The sequence below is a fragment of the Sphaeramia orbicularis genome, chromosome 1, assembly GCF_902148855.1.
Source record: "Sphaeramia orbicularis chromosome 1, fSphaOr1.1, whole genome shotgun sequence".
NCBI classification, from domain to species: domain Eukaryota; kingdom Metazoa; phylum Chordata; class Actinopteri; order Kurtiformes; family Apogonidae; genus Sphaeramia; species Sphaeramia orbicularis.
The window spans coordinates 37,653,621-37,671,781 of NC_043957.1; the positions used below are offsets into that span (position 1 = coordinate 37,653,621).

General features: G+C 38.0%; 1 protein-coding gene across 1 annotated transcript in view; it reads left to right on the forward strand.

Annotated features, from left to right (window-relative positions):
• Nucleotides 1-18,161, forward strand: part of usp43a (ubiquitin specific peptidase 43a) — a 211,892-nt gene that overhangs the window by 62,808 nt on the left and 130,923 nt on the right. The window lies entirely within an intron of this gene.

The following is an 18,161-nucleotide window of genomic DNA, read 5'->3' on the forward strand; positions in this document are numbered from 1 at the left end:
TAACGCGCTACTGTTTGTTTGAATATCTTTTAATTCTCTCACAGGTACATTTTGGGAATCAAACTAATTATGGAAGGCAGAGTGTTTCACAGAAATGACCGCTGTTGCAAAATCTCTCGCAATTTATTTGTGTTTAACTGGACAGATTTCACATGTAACGCGAGTGGACACGATGGGTTACACACGAAACCTGGAATGAGACTGCCAATTCATGATAAACCCACATTTGGATTAGAAAAAACAGGGTCATCAAATTTAACACAGTGTCTTTATTTATAGTGCTATATAAGACCATTTCAAGTGATGTTTTCCATATCAAATGCACTGACACCTAGGTAGTTTTTCATGTCCCAATTTTGGTCCTGTTTTTGGCCCCAATATTTGATTAAAAATTCATTAATTTTGGGATGGCTCAGAGCAAGAGTATAATATATATATATATATTTTTTGCATTAATCTGAGGTCATCATTAGGTACATCCTGGGGGGAAATATGTCTAAATTTTCTCTTTTATTAATATTACTAAAAAGCTGCCAAAGTGCCAGATACCAAAATAACCCCAGTTTCATAGAAGCACCCAAATGCATGTATAGCATTGTTGTTCTCTTTCTGAAATGGACCACAGCACTTTGCAAACCTGAAAAAACAGCAAAACTAAATCGTTTTGTGATTAAAGTGATTGGAAATTATTCCCTTGTAAATGTTTACAACATTAAAAGACACAAAAATGGAAAATTAGTAACGGGGAGGGTGTCATGTTGTGGAATTCGGCCTTGACTCAGATCTGCTTTTTGTTTTCCCCTGCCATACTAAATCTTTGTAGTGAGATGTTCTCAGCTGTAAAGGTGTGACAATACATTTTCACAATATAACTAGACTGACAGTAAGATGCTTTGTTTTTTGAAAGGTTCATTTTTACCTTGGAGTGGTAACATGTCATATATTTGTATTTTTACCTATATCTTTGAATAGCACTTTAGGCACTTTACATTGTTGTAAATGTGTTATATAAATAAATTTGACCTTCACCTTTGGCTTAGGCTTTCTGACGAATCCCTGCTGCAGTGTAGTAGAATAAACTGTAAACTAAATACACCACAAAAAAATGTTTTCCTATTGGCAAGGACAAGGCAGTTTTTCCTTGAAAAGTGTTAACATGACCTACGGTTTAGTGCATTCTCATGTTTCCATGTGCTTATGACTGAAGGGTGGTAAAACACATGTTTGCAGGATTTCATGTTGATTATTATTAATGAGAAAGTTTCATCCATATTGTATTTTTTACCACAGAAAGGTAGACAGTAGGGAATGCAAGACAATTAGAACATCTAAAAATGCAAAAATTATCAACAGCAGGAGATAATAGTGCACCAGAAAGCAAAGCATCACCCCTCACCAACTGCTACACTCAAAATCAGGCCTACCGCTTACAGATGAAGGATTTTTTAAAAAGTTTTCTCATTCATACACAAACACAGACAGCTGCTTAAAATTTTCTGCTGTCTTATCATGTTCACAGGCTGCATCAGCATTTAGTTTATGTTATCACTTGCTGATCTCAAGTCACTGGAAAACCATAAATCACCTCCATTTGGAAGATTTTCCCATCAGATTGGTGTTGTCAATAGTTGCACTAAAGACCTAATTTGAAATCATCAAACAAAAACCGTAACTACCACTTCTTAAACTTAACCCTTTTTCAACAAATGTCAAACGCAGTAAAATCACTGACTTCATATCGTTATGAACTATTGATGCATTGCCAATGTCATTCCTTTAAACACTGAGAGTTGCATCTGATGTTGCATCTTAGTTGAATTTTTAGCATTTCTTTTCTATAACTACACATTGTTTCATATTGGAGTGGATGGTGATGGTGGTGATAGGTTCGGTTTGTGAAAAGCTTCAGTCAGTTTATTTAGTTACTGTCCCTCCACACCTCCAGGTTAGAACTACCCCTGTGAATAGAAGTAGTCTACTTCCTGTTGAGTGACTCACTGCTCACTCCAGTGCAGGGGTGTCCAATCCTGGTCCTCGAGGGCCGGTATCCTGCATGTTTTAGATGTTTTCCTCTTCCAGCACATCTGTCAGTTGTTATCAGGCTTCTGCAGAGCTAGATGATAGGCTTATCATTTGAATCAGGTGTGTTGGAAGAGGGATACATCTAAAACATGCAGGATACCGGCCCTCGAGGACCAGGATTGGACACCCCTGCTCTAGTGGAATTATGGGAGCCCCATCTTGGCCCTGGCTCATGAGTGGATATCTCTGCATTACAATACACTGACATCTTTATCACACCAATCCAATCCAATCCACTTTATAGCACATTTTACCAACATTAAGTCTCCAAAGTGGTGCACAGAGTACAAATTAGCATAAATAAAACTATAAATAAATAAATAAAAAATAAATAAAACAATTTTCATAAGCATGCAGTCAACAAGATAATAAGTATATAACCATCAGTATATAACCTACAGTTATCCACTGATAATTTAAGTATGATAGAACCTTGAAAGTTTCAATTGGATATTTGTTATGCATTTATTTTGCTGGCATGCATTGTGCTATAAGTCAAGTAAACTTCTTTGTCCCTGAGAGAAAATGTGTCTTTGGCGTAATCCTACAGTCTATTGCATTTAATAAAATAAATTATATACCAACACAGAGATATTCGCCAACACTGCAGCATACTGACATTGTAAAACATGCAACATGAGAGGAAAGTCTAAGGATTATGTGCTGGTGTATGAGTTACTCATTGTATTACATCAATAGGTTTTAAGGTCAACAGCTTGATGGAAACTGGAATGAACAATAACTTAATGTTGTACCTAAAGCCAGCGGTTTGTATTCACAGAGAAAGGACGGGGTGGGTGTGGTATGATTTTTGTTGCATGTTTTATGACTGCTTTCTCTCACAGGCTCAGTATGTGAGCTTGTTTTTTTTTTTTTTTTTAGTACTACAGTTGTTTTGTACATAAAGGTGAACATGTTTTTCAGTTGCACTGTATTTCTTAGTCTCTGTTTTAAGATACAATCTTTATTATGTGACGTAGGCTATATGTACCATTAAAAGCCAGTTTCAGGGAAAAAAAACAGCTTCCATAAACCAAAGTGGTAGTATTTAACCCTTTCATGCATAGTGGTCACTACAGTGGAGAGCTATTGTACAGCTGTTCTCTTATCGTATTTTCAAGGATTTTATTGTTTTAGTTCCATATCAGCCAACACAGTGGAAGCTTATGCATCATCTCATACACTGACATTCAGACCATTACTGTAACTTTGCTGTTCTAGATAAACCTGATCTGCACTAACATGTTTGAGTGTAAATCAGGCGGTTGTTATTGTTGTTAGCAGGGCTCAAAATTAACTTTTTGACCTAGGAGCACTGTGCTCCTAACCCTAAAAAGTTAGGAGCACAGGCTAAAATCTAGGCGCACCACTATTATATAAAAAATTTGGAGAACAAGCAAAACTCTTGGCCATACCAAGTAATATTCCTATATGTATTTAAGCAATGTTAACAACCTAGAATAAAGTATTTGAATAGAGTATGAAAGAAAAAGCTTACATTGACACAGGTGCAAAACAATTGTCAATGTGTGGTATATACTTTAGTTGGTTCTTGGAGAAGAAAGACGAATCACACCATTATTTGCAACAACCAACTTTTTTATTTCATGGCCTAAAGGCCCTTAGTCACTGTGGTCTACACCACGACGCCTGAAGTCAAGTCTCCTTGACCTGGTGCCAGAGTGTAGGTACTTCCTGACCGCTGGCAGTACATCGAAGTCATGCAGTGTTGGACCATCCGCAGAGATGCGCACGCGAGGGGGCGGGGACTAGATTTTCCGCTTCAGTCAGCGGGGCGTCGAGCTTGTTTATTTTCAGCTGACGAGTTACTTCTGCAGCCATTATTCTAGGCGCACGTATTAATTTTCGCTCATTTTTTTATTGGCGCACCGTGCGATCGTAATCTCAAAAACAGTCGCACTACCGAAATTCTCAGGCGCATGCGACCGCAATTCAGTCGCAGTCACGAGCCCTGTGTTAGACTGTCATTAACATTAACATTATTTTTTTTTGTTTTTTTTTTGCATATAATCTCCATAAAGTGAGTATGTTAAAATGTGACAAAACATCAGATTAGCAACATTTAAGAAATTATTTCATAGTTTTCACACAGTGTATCAGTAAATACGTGTTTCTTTGCTTCAAAAATTAAACACATGGTGTCCAGCTGAGTAGACATTTTTGCAACTCCATGAAAAACATGTTCATAAAAAACAATTTCAATCGTATTATTCTTTTCATGCCTAAAGAGGAATAAAAACACTCAGGAAAGAAAATCTCCATTAAGGTTCTCATAATTCATGCATGAAAGGGTTAATGTGACCATTTAGTATGTCTTTAACCCTTTTGTTCAGACAATATGAGATTTACTGCATTCATTTTTTGATCTTTTATACCAGGTTTCATTCCACATGTCAGATGTTTCTGTTTGTGCTGCTTCTTTTCATGGGGTCAAGGGTCATGTTAAATTCTACCTTTAACCTTTGCACCCCTTTAGTTCAGTTTTTTTGTGTGTCTTTTAAGACTGCGCTTACTAAAACAAAAAACCTAGAGGTGGTTTTAGACTTTTGCACGGTACCGTATAAACCCATGAAGACCCAAACATCCACTGGTGACCAAATCATCTACTGATCTAAACTGTACAATAGCTGTTGAGCCACTAATCCTATCAATGCACGTAAATAATTGGTGTAAATAAAGTTTCTCATCTTTTCATGGTCATCAGATATGACCCATTTGGACGTTCAGAGGTTCAGTAGTGAACATGGAAACACCGTCATCTTCAACAACATTGATTCACCAGTAAAACCCATGGAGTTGGATCAATGACAGTGGATGGAGACATTGGGTTTATGTTCAGTTAATGATCTATTTGACTAAAAAAAGAAACATTTCTTTAGTTTTCTATGTTTTTGATATAATAACCATCAACTTTAATTTGAGCTTTTATGGACATCTACATGAGCAGTACATTAAATATAGGAAAATAGCTTTTTTATATTTTTAAAAAAATGCAAAATACACAACACAATATTAGAATAAGTGGTGATAAATCAGTTATGAAAGGTTAAAAATAGAGGAAAAATTCATTTGGGAGATTCCAAACGTAGCACTGGGTCTTTATGGGTTAAACAAAAATTGGTAATGAAAATTGGTAATAACGACAAAAATTTCACTTTTACAAAATAGAATGAGGTTGATGGTAATGATGGTCAACCTCCTCTTCCTCTGTGGTCCACCACAAACCACAAAGGTATGCTGATAAGGAGCTTCAGAGGGTTGTTATTGCACCGCATGATAAAGATATCAAGTCTGTCAACCTTTTGCACTCCTCTGTAAAAATAGTTTCTAAAATAAGACTGCTTCTTTCTTTCCAGAAATTTTTCAGTTGAATCATATATGTCAACGTAGTGACAACTTCCATCTCAATTTCATTGAATTCAGAGGTTTCATGATATATATTATATTAGTGTGGACAGGCATGGATGTAAACTTGTCAGCGGATGCATACAAGAGATGGTAATTCTGATCTATTTTTATCATTGTGAGACGTCTCTTATATTTTGTTGCTGTCATTGCAGTATATATCTTTTAATTTATGAAATATATTCACAGGAGTAGCTGTGGATAGCTATTGTGACTTTTACTGTTTCTTAGCTTTTAAAGACATTCATGGACATTTTTTCTCTTAGCTCAGTCCATATGATTATTTTTATCCATGTCTGATTCAAATCAAGTTGAAATGAGTTGCACGTCAGATTATGAGACGTTGACACCACCCTGCTGTAAGAAGGACAGTCCCTGCTGATTCTGAAATTAGAACCAAATGAAGTTTAGGTTTTCTCTGAGTTTCACTTTCCCACTCTCTCCCTGTCTTGCTTACTTGGATTAAACTTCTAACCCTATTTTAACTGGGCGGTGAGTCAGGAAATATGTTCAGAGTAAGATTACTCTATCGAAATGGATGACTGACATCAAGTATACAAACACATCATCATGTTCTTTCTGGTGTGAAAGAATTTGAACACTGGGAAATCAGTGTGAGGCGTCTGACGCTGATCATGTGATCGGGGTGTGACTCTTCACTGGCCTGGCGATTCGATTCAATTATAATCCACCTATCAACAATTCATGATGCATCTTGATATTGTATCCTCAATTTTCTACAGTATGGCATATGGCTATTTGTTCCATCAGGAAATACAAACAGTCGGGTAAATCATAACTCTATTTAATTTAGAAAGACTACAACAGTCTGTAATTTTAACATAATTTTTTATACCAGCATCCATGTGAGTCACATCAGTATGTATGTATTGCAAAAACAGAAATCCATGCGCGGATAGTGAATTATAAGTGAGAACAGTTTATTTTCACATAGCAGCTCTAAGAAAGGGCATGTGACTTCCTGAAATTACCATTACCTGGCCTTTGCAGGTGTAACACTCACCATTTCTGTGAAGTTCTTTTGTGATTGGAGCTCACACTGTGGCTCAACAGGTGGTGAAACATGGGGTTGTCTCCAACCGAATAAGGCTGGAAATCCTTGGCTCTGGAAGGACGACACAGACGCAGGCCTCAGGGTGATTCTAAGGAAAAGTTAACAACAGCTCTGCAGTTTGTTTTGATGAGATGGGCTTGGTTTATGGTCACAGGGTCCACAGATTCATTGTACTCTCAAAGTGTGAAGTAGGTTTTACAAATGGACTATTTCTTGTTTAGTCCTAGCCAGTTAATAAAATCCTTCATGTGTCCGGGTGTATGCTTTCAAGATGCTTTGAGGAAGAAAAGAAAGAAAAGAAAAATCAATAATGAACATTAATATTGTATATTTGTATAGCCTATGGACTACAAATGCTTGATTACTGATATACCTTGTTCATATCATGATCAGGGGTGTAATTGTACAGAAAAATTTCAGTTTGGTACAAGGTTATTATCATTAACGAAAACAAACGAAATGACGAAAACTAAAATTGAAAAAACATTTTTGTTAACTGAAATAAATAAAAACTCTAATTAAAAGAAAAAAAAAAAGATAACTAACTGGAACTGTATTGTGAGCTTACAAAACTAACTAAAACGTATAAAAATTATGGATAAAATTCCCGTTGTTTTAGTCTTTGTCAGTGTCGGATTGATATCAAATTGATTTATTTTGGTCCAGCAGTTTTAGCTTGCGGCACCATACGACACTTCACAGTCTGTCATGTCTGGTTACTGTGATTTCCAGTCGTCTTCTGGTCCCCACTCTACCTGGAACATACAGACTAAAGCTGGGACACAGCAGCACCGTCCTGTCTGGGATTTACTTTAGTGAAGCGTGGGGTCGTTTTTTTTTTTTTTTCTCACTGTGTGTGTGCGTGAGTGACAGAGACAGAGCGGAGCTAAAGGACAGAGTCAGTGTTGAACTAGCATCTAGGTAAAGACTGGAGAGTTTATCACCATGAAAAGGCCTTCCAAGGCCTTAACTGCACAGTTTAGAAGAGGAGAAAAGAGGAGGATGAAAAGTAATCCAGTTACAGAGGTATGGAACCTGTTAGAATGTTAAAAAACGTTTGATGTTTTTAGCTACAGCTAGCTGAACTGAAATGAAGCGAAGTTGGCTAATAATGAAACTGTAGATGATTAAGATATGACATATCTGCTAAGGTGTGGTTTACTGATGATGGACTGGGTTACATATGTTTATAAGTGGTTTATATATGTTTCTATATGGTTTATATCTGTTTGTATGCGGTGTACTGCTGGTTAGCTGGTTTATATCTGTTTGTATGCGGTTTACTACTGGTTAGCTGGTTTATATATGTTTCTATCTGGTTTACTGCTGGTTAGCTGGTTTATATATGTTTCTATCTGGTTTACTGCTGGTTAGCTGGTTTATATACGTTTCTATCTGGTTTACTGCTGGTTAGCTGGTTTATATATGTTTCTATCTGGTTTACTGCTGGTTAGCTGGTTTATATATGTTTCTATCTGGTTTAACTGCTGGTTAGCTGGTTTATATATGTTTCTATCTGGTTTATGGCTGATTAGCTTGTTTATATATGTTTCTATTTGGTTTATTGCTGGTTAGCTGGTTTATAAATGTTTCTATTTGGTTTATTGCTGGTCAGCTGGTTTATATATGTTTCTATTTGGTTTATTGCTGGTTAGCTGGTTTATATATGTTTGTATGCGGTTTACTGCTGGTTAGCAGGTTTATATATGTTTCTATCTGGTTAAACTGCTGGCTGCTTTGTACATCTCCTCTCACGCTTTGCACATCTTCGCACTCTTTTCACATAAGTGACGTGTATGGATCGCACCCTCCTCAACCTGCTGTAGGGAATTTATACATTGTACTGTACATGTGTTTGTGTCTCTGCTCAGTCAATGAGCCACCCTAACCCGACCCCCAAATAAAGTGTCCAGAGTAACCCGCTGATTCACACCTCACTAATTTCTTTGAATAGAATGGTGAGGAAGATAAAATATATGAAATAACTAAAACTAATACTAAAACTAAACTAAACTAAAACTAAGCATTCAGAAAAAAATGATAACTAATAAAAACTAGCAAACCTGCTCTAAAAACTAAGTAAAACTAACTGAATTAGAGAAAAAAAGTCAAAACTAATTAAAAATAAACTATAATTAAAAATCCAAAACTATTACAACCTTGGTTCGGTATAGAGACTGGTGTGTGTGTGGGGGGGGGTGTTTTCATGGCGGTGTGCTCTGTAACTACCTGTGGGACATAGGATGTTTCTACAAAATATTATTCAGTCATTTGTGCATTAACAGGCACCTCACATGTTGTGTATTTTTGAAAGTTCAGTGTTTGTTTATGGCAAACGATGTAATTTCCTGAGTCTTTTTGAACGCCTCACAGTATTCTTTGAGGTGCTGTGAACGTGACCTCACAGTAACACTGCAGCAGAAGCACGGTGGGGGAGAAGAAGAGCAGGTTCACTTGATTTTGCCCACTTGAGTTAAAAAATAAAACCCTTTTTGCCATAAAGGAACCCATGGACTGTATCAGAGTCAACCCCACCCACCGCCAGAGTCAGCCACGCCCACCAGTTCCGAAGCAGCATTTCAGGGAGCACCCTCTTGTCTGTACTTCTACGGTGCCACAACTGCATTTAGATATAGGCTATTTGGGAAAGATGGTGATGGCTGTTAGTGAATTAATTTAAATCATATCACATTAATTACAGCCATGGCTCAGATGGTAGAGCGGGTCATCCAATAACTGAAGGGTTGGCAGTTTGAATCCTGCTCTGTCCATGTGCTGTTGTGTCCTTGGGCAAGACACTTCACCCTCCTTACCTCCAGTGCTGCTACTCACACTGGTGTATGAATGCGTATGAATGTTTGGTGGTGGTCGGAAGGGCCGTAGGCGCAGATTGGCAGCCACGCTTCCGTCAGTCTGTCCCAGGACAGCTGTGGATACAGATGTAGTTTACCACCACCAGAGGGAGAATGTGAGAGCGAATGAATAATGGATCCACTGTACGCGCTTTGAGTATGAGTTCATAGAAAAGCGCTATATAAATCTAATATTGTTATAACATCTGGTGTAAGTTACCTGTTAAATATATGGAAGTGTACCGATTCCTCGTCTGTTAACTGTTCATATGGGATTATTGTGTATGATCATTTTGCCGACCAAAATCACACAATCCACAGTGTTACAGGACGTTAGTCTCCTCTGGCTCTCAGCTGTCTCCCATGTTGATAGTTATAATAGATGCTTGCTCTGTTCATCATTCAGTCAGATTGCCTAGTGTGTATTAATGTATGAAGTAGGTGTTTAGTGATCCAGTCCCTCCTCGAGTATTATGCGTTTTATTTCGCTTTCTCTAGTGGAGCAGGACAGATACTTTGTCACCATCATTGACAGTATTACTTTGTGAAAGAGAAATGACAACTTAAGTCATTTTGTAACCTTGTATCTTGTGGCATAATTGTTCCTCAGCATCATATTCTGAGTGGTCTCCTCCAAGACCCCATTCATAAAGCACAAGGGGTTGATGAATTGGTTGATGAATGTAAAAATGATGCTATGCAAGTGCTATGGACTTTGCAGTCTGCAGAGCACAACCTTTTTTTTTTTTTTTTAAAGAAAAACATACTTCAGTAGAGTAAGGCAGTTAGTATGTTCACCAACACAGCCTCTGGATTATCGAATCTACTGCTGCTCTGAGCATGCTGACTCTGGAAGTCTATCAATGGACGTGACTGAACTGGGGGAGCGATTGAACCTGGTTCAGTGGGTGTCACGGAACCACTGGTTCTGCAGCAAGCACCCTCTCCAAAGCTGCAATATACCGAAAACCAAAAAAAAAAACTTAACATGCTTCAAATGTCCAACTCGGTTTCTGTGCCTCTGTTATACTCTGTGTGGTCGTGTTTTGGGGGGTTTTTGTGGCGGTGTTGCTGAATGTATATAAAGGAAACCCTGCACATGGGTTCTGCTTGTGTCCACCCTGCTTCCTGAGAGTTAGGCTACGTGTATTTATTTGGTAAAGCTCTGTATTGTATCGAAGGCCCCGAACCGAAACAGTTCGGTGCAAATGAGTGCACCGTTGCACCCCTAATCATGATGCATCTTAAAATCAAGAGATGTCTACACATTTAACAGACATTGTTCAATAGTTTAACTCTCAAAGCCACAATGAAGAGTAGCACTGCATGGTCCAGTCAATAGAAAGGTCCATTTGTGACACTTATTGACCAGTATTTACCTCTGCACTTTGAGATTAACCAGATTAACTTGTCATTGGTTTGTGAGATTATTCCCTTCCCTCATGGGCAGGTGATGGGTTCCACAGTGCAGGACCTTTTGACCACGATCCTCAAAGTCTGACTAATTGGAAATGGTTTTCACTCATTTTATTACAGTCAGTTATATTTGACAGCTCTGAGGGGTGATTTGTAACTTCAGTCTCCTACTTTTATACCTAGTTCCTTCCTCTACCATACTACTCTTAACACTAAACTACACTTGAACGGTTAGTCGATTATTATCACATTAACTGCCAAGGTATCATGTGATGAGAGCATTAACGCTGGGGTAACTGTTCACGATCCCCTCGGAATGCTACACCTACTGCGTCTTTAAACAGATGTGGGGGTCCCTGCTAATCCAGTAAACCTCTACTCACCACAAACGCCATCTAGTACAAAATGTCCCTGTACTGTCCTTGATTGTTAATTTTTTTGTTCTTTTTTTCCTGACTCACACTCAGCACAAATATCCTTTCTCACCACCCTTTTCTTTTCTTTGTGTGAACAATTCAAGCTATATTTAGAAGGGACTTTCTCTATGGTGCTATTTTTTGGCAGTGAGCTTATGCAGAGTAATGCTTTACGCATAAGAGCTTCTGCAATTAGCTCGATACACAACACACAGCACCAATAACTGCTGAGTGGGGTGCATCAGCTGTATTTGTTATGCACATGCACACTCCTTCCAGGGCAAGGACACACAGACTGATATTTATGATGTATTTGCAAATACACACACAAGCTTGCTGAATTAGTGCATTTTCTCCTTCCAAATAGTACTGTATTAACCCTTCCATGCCAGGTAACTTGAGAGTGTTGACCACTATCTTCTCTGAATTAAGGATGAACATGACTGAACCAGATCAGTGTCTGTAATTCTTCAGTAATCGATGCCAGTAGGACAGATCTCCGGCTAACAGCACAATGCTAATGTTCTACCAGAGGTATAATGAGGCTGAGTTGGAGGTCATCTGTGTCTGAATGTCCAGGTGTGGATGTAAGACATGAGTAGTTCAGGGACATCTGGATGCAGATCCCTATTAGGCTCCAGAAGGTTTAGTTTGAGTTTTTGCACTGGTTTCACCACCTAATAAAGCTCCACCTAAAAGTCAACAACAGTCTGACTGTGCACAGTATTTAGAATATCTTTTCTGCTTTTTATGAACTAGAGTACGATCCTTTCCCAAAGAAAACAGAAACTCTGAAGCCACTGAAGTCCTGCAAGCAAAAGAGCTTTTTTTTGCAGCCTGCATTGTTGTGTCACTGTGGCGTATAATACATTATTATGGATAAAAACCTACAAAGAAATTAACCAACTGAGGTCAGAGGTTTTATGAGGTAAAATTGCTGCCCCATGTGACTCTGGAGGGTTTTCAGAATGTGAGTTCAAACCCTCGAGAGTCCAGAGTTACACAAAAACATAAACACTGTTGAAATGGCATTGAATTATAGCTTTCTTCATTTAATTTGACTCATTGACTTCACACAGTGCAAATGTTGATATAATGACAATGCTACGTCAATATACATCAGATGATTAATGTAGAACTAAAATATAATGCTTAACTTAAGCATGAGGATGCTGCAGACCTGTACACTAGGATATTTTCCTTAAATCTCCACTGACTACCCCTGGACTAAAGGAACATGAAAAATTCTTGACACCTGTCCTAATTGTTTTTTTTGTGCTCATGATTTAGCAAAAATATGGAGACTCTGACCCTTCTAATGATACATCACATGCTTATATTTGCACAAGTAATATGTTTATGATATTTATAACATTGTGGGGGGGTCTATGATCATGATCAGAGGGGTCACCAGTGATCTGTTGGACCTCCAGGGACTACAGGAAGATGCATTGAACAAACCTGAGGACATGTGGAATCAATGTTTTGAAACACAATTTTCAGTAGAGGAATACTAAAAACTCACTGGGGTGGCAAGGTTCACAAAAATCTAAAACTGGAAGTTGCGAGTTTACCCATATTTTACGTACAATTTTTGCAGATTATTTATATTTTCACCCGTTTGTGTATTTCATTTCAATGTATTCATATAATTGTTTTGCGGCTCAAGAAATGTTTTAATATTTAGTATTACTTTATTTCATTTCATTTCACATGTTTGTTGCAAACCTGCTACCACATTTATACACTTAACAGACAACAACTGGACAACACATGGTTTAAAAAGGGGATGGAAGAAGCATTGCTTTCAAAATTCCAACCCCTCACACCACACACAACCCATCACAACATTTCATTGCACCAATACAAAACAATATATAACATTACAGAACAAAAGAGAACAATACAGAGCATTACCGAACAAAACAGAACATTACAGAACAATACAGAACAATACATAACATTACAGAACAAAACAGAACAATACAAGACATTACAGAACAAAACAGAACAATACAAGACATTATAGAACAATACAGAACATTACAATATGACATCCTCTCAAGACAGGAACATAAACTTTAATATTAGGCTCAGTTGAAAATACTGACTCAATGGATAAAAATTGCATTTTTCAGTTCCAAACTATAGTAATTATACCAACCTTTAAAACCTACCATCAGTCAGCCTCTACTTGCTATACGCTAGTAAACACACAGTAAGGTACATACTTTTTTCTGCATTTTGCCTTCATTAGATAGACCCAATGAAGAGAGACAAGAAATGAGGGTGAATAAGAGCCTACGCCTAAGGGTGGAACTGAACTCTGGTGCTGTGATAAGACTGTATCCTCTATCAGGTGAACCACTGGGGTGCCCCTGCTCCTTCATACTTAAACCTAAAGTAGAAGCCAGACTCTAGTGTAACAGGCTCTGCAGTGCTTCATGAGTTTATTATTACAACTGTTCTTTCCACCAGTTTTAGCATCTCAGCTAACAAGCTTATCATGTAGCAGCAAACCTCAAAATTAGGAACCGTGGGATTCAGCTCAGGGGCTTTGACTAAGATATGGGTAAATATAGAAAGAAGGAGAGAGTGGAAGCAAAAACAAAAACGACAGAGTACCTACCTCTTCCTCTGGCCATGTGGGGGTGTGTAGTTAAAACCTGGATATTACAGGTTAAACAATAGATTCTTGCTCCAATATTGACACTGGGTGTTCAGTGTGGGTCATTTGTAATAAACTAATTGTTTTAAGTCAATGCAACTACAGTATGATGATGTTTACACTGCCTTCTACTCTTCTACTCTCTTCTTTCATAATGAACAAAACACTTTTGGATTTTTGCCCTTTTTCTGAACTTTATCATTCATGATTTTATTTTCACCTGTAATATTGCAGATTAATTTCAGACTACAATTTTGCTTTGTTCCTGTCATTTTTTCTTTTCTTTGCTGTAACTATAACTACAGGTCACTTGTATAACTTTTCCCACAGCGTCTTTCTATTTCACACAAATTCAGCTCCAAAATGATCAATTTTGTACACACTTTAGTCTATGTTTATTGGTCTGTATCACTTTCTGTTCCACTACAAAATTTCACATACATAAGGTCATGTACAGGTGAGCTTGTCGTAAGTCCACTGCACAACACACTTAGGGCCAGATCTACTAAGGACCCAATTTGCATGTACTAATTTGCGTGCACAATCTAGAATTTTGTGGGGTTGAACCGCGGGTTGCTTGCACAAATGACAACAGGTGCAAAGTCTTGGAGACCGTCCTATTTAAATGAAGATTTTGCGGCGCTACTGGAGACAATACACTGTAAAAACTGCTCTGGGATACACCAACATTAATGGTAACAGTGCACTGAAATGATACAGACGCCAAGAAATATAAAGTTGGAGGAGTTTTTTTTTTTTTTTTTTTTTTGACACTTTATATTTATAAACATTTTAATTTTACAAATCATCATCACATCAACATCAGCCGTTTCTAATTAGCACTGTCACCGTTTGTAAAGATTGTGGGTGGTTTCTTCTGTTGTGGGTGTTTCCTTCTGTAGCCAACATTTTGTTATGGCTTTTTTAGCTGATGTCAACAAAATCTTTAGGAGGTATGCATTGTCTGAATCCAGTTCATCTGGGAAGTAACCAAGATACAGAACTGTAAAAGAGCAGCTGATGTTAAAGCCCAGTGTTTTCGATGTTATTTTGGTTACCTCCAACTAGAAGGGCTGAATGAGTGGGCACAATCAAAAAATGTGCCCATGGTCTGCTGCAGCGTCTCCACATTCTCTGCAACACTGCAGAAGCAGCACTGAATTTTGACTTTTGTTAAGGCGTTATAAAAAAAAAAAAAAACGGATAAGGGGGGCGTGGGGATTGTTGGATTGACTGTCAAGCACACATCATTTTGTCACACTGTAGCCTCATGTCAGTGCGTATTTTTAATCACAATCATCAGATCAAGTGGAAAAGAATCATTCCAAAAATGTTCACATGAGGGTGAAACATGCGTTCTCTGCATCTTGTGTCATTGTTTCGATGTCTCCTTTTTGCGACAATAACCACTTGCATGTGTGCGCAATTATGCATACAAACCATTTGCACCTCCCTTTGAGACTTGTTAAATATAGACGTAATTTCTATGAGCAAAATTGCTTTCAGGTTTGATAAATCCCTTTGTGTGTGCTAAATTAATATATTTACATTTTCTCCTCCCAGCACATGCACAATTACAAGTTGTAAATGCCCCATATTGTGTATTCAGTGGGTACGGTTACATGATGTTTTTTTAAATCCGATTTAGTTTTCCAGAAGAAATTAATTTGGAACTCTAGTATTTTCTCTTCTGTTTACATGGAAATGTTAAACCCGAATAAAGGTTTACATGAGGTATTAATGAGGTAGGTAAGTCAGCAAAAGGGTTTGCGCTGCAGTGCTCACATTGCCTTGTTCTCGCAGCCCTTCTGTTAGCTTAGCTTAGCATAGTCACTGCATTTCCATGGTCACACGTAGCCAGTTTTTTAAAGGTGATTTGGTGTCTTTTGTAAGTGATTTTCTGAAATCCGATTCTCCCTAATTCTTTCTTTAGATCTGCGACTTACTGCACTCATACAATCTTGGGACTGCTGTGTTGATGAAAGTTAGAAAATCTTTTTGTTGGAAGGGATGCATGCGCTAAATTAGCTTTGCTTTACCGTTTTAGCTTTGCATTAGTTTTTATTTCCCAAGATTTTATTACTGCAGTAAGTCACATCGCCATGATTTGAGTCTCAATTTGTGATCATATTGACCCCACCGGACTACAGTAATGATTAGGGAGAATTGAATTTCACAAAATCACTCATAAAATACTACGAATCACCTGTAAAAACCTGGCTACGTCTGACCATAGGAATGAAGAGATTATGTTAAACTAGGCTAAACTAAGCTAACGGAAGGGCTGCGAGAACAAGGCAATCGGTGCACAGCAGCGCAAACTGATTTGCCCACTTATCAAACTCATTAGTGCATGACAAATGAATTAATAAAAAAACAAGTGATGAACTATTCCTTCAAGGTTTTCCAGGCTGGTAGATCCCATCAGAATAGCCCAGTGTAACGGTTTGGGTTGACTATACTGCACTGCATATTCTTCCGCCAGCGCAGAATGTGTGCGTCATCGCAACAGGACAAGACAACGAGCATGCGCAGAATGGCAGGAATAAAGTCCAAACGGAATAAAGGGTTTACATGTCCGAGGAATAATTTAGTTCGGAATTAAAAGGGGATTAAATCAATGACTTTAATCGGGTTTAAATTTAATCCGAGCTATTCTTTTTCAACTGGAATAAGGTATTTACATGGGCATCTTAAATAGGATCGAACCTTTAATCAGATTAAACCAGGAACAAAAGTTGTCATGTAAATGCACAGATTGTGGCAAATGTACTAACTGGATACAGACACGCTATTTTGCACCTTTGAAAGACGCAACCCTTAGTGTGCACTGTAAGTAAATCAGTTTATACACTTTTTTGTGTGTGCATTGAGTTCGCACATTTTTTATACACACAAACCTTTAGTAGATCCGGCCCTTAAATTACATACATCTTATATGGAAACTTCATATCAAGCTCAAACACACAAGTTATTTCTAATGTCACATCTAAAATAGTAGATAAAAATAATAAAATATAATCAAACCAGTGGTAGTAATAAAAATGTGCATACCTGTGTGGTTACGTATTACGTCAGGACCTCTTTTGCACATGTGGGTCACTCCAGAAGTCGCCTTTAATGTGTAATATGAACAAGCACACAGAAAAATCGGATTTCACCAAAACATCCGAATTGTGGATTAAGACGTGCTGTCTGAACGTAGCCTTATTCGCCCCGCCACTAACTTTTCAGTCATTCCTTCATCTCGTCCTCTTTTCTTTGAGTTACATCACTGCAGAGCTGGAGACACTTTGCCTCTAAATGCAGAAATAGCAATCACTTGCTCTCAATCTTGCAGTGTTTTATTTTTGTTTCTTTGTTACTGGCTGTGACTTTATCGTTCTCCATCTTTATCAGCGTGCCTCTCTCTCTCTCTCTCTCTCTCTCTCTCTCTCTCTCTCTCTCTCTCTCTCTGGCCTTCGCTTGTCTCTGTCTATATTACTCGGTGGGTCTATTTGTCTCTCCCTCTTTTCTTCCCTTTTACTCTATCATCTTTCTTCCTGAGTCTTTTTATATCTCACAGTGCTGCTCCTCAGAGGCATTTGGTGAAGTTGTCTGATCTGAATAAATGTTTGCGATTAGAGCCAGGACTGTCTTGTGGTTTGTGCAGCTGATGTGGGAGTCAGTGCTATAATCACTCACTTTAAATGAGTCTTTGTCAAAGAACCCCCCCCTCCCATCCGTCCCTCTGTCACTCTCAGTTTGTACCATCTATTTTTAATGGCCATGGAGATGTGCAGAAACCCCAGCCTCTATCTGCGCTCAGACAAACACAAACGTTGAGGATTTTTTTCCTATATCACAGTGGCTTTTATTTAGATGCAGATTTGATATGAACACATTTGGTATATTATACAGTTTGCCAAATGAATTTTCTTAGAGGGAAACTCCAGTTTCTCAGGTTTGCAGATCACAGCCTGACTGGAACTATTTAGCAATCACAAAGCAAACATTCAATCTAACTAATCTTTCTGTTCTTCTTAGTGTAGTATTAAAAGCTGAACCACCAGCTGTAAACATTTAATATTTTTCAAAGCTATGCCAAAAAGTGCTACTTATGCAGGAAAGAAAACTGGTATCAACCCAAAATTTCTGTCCACCAGTCACATACTTTAATACCAAATACTTTGAAGATTTAATACTTTCTTTAACAGTGCCAACTTCTTCTCATCTTCAAAGACAGT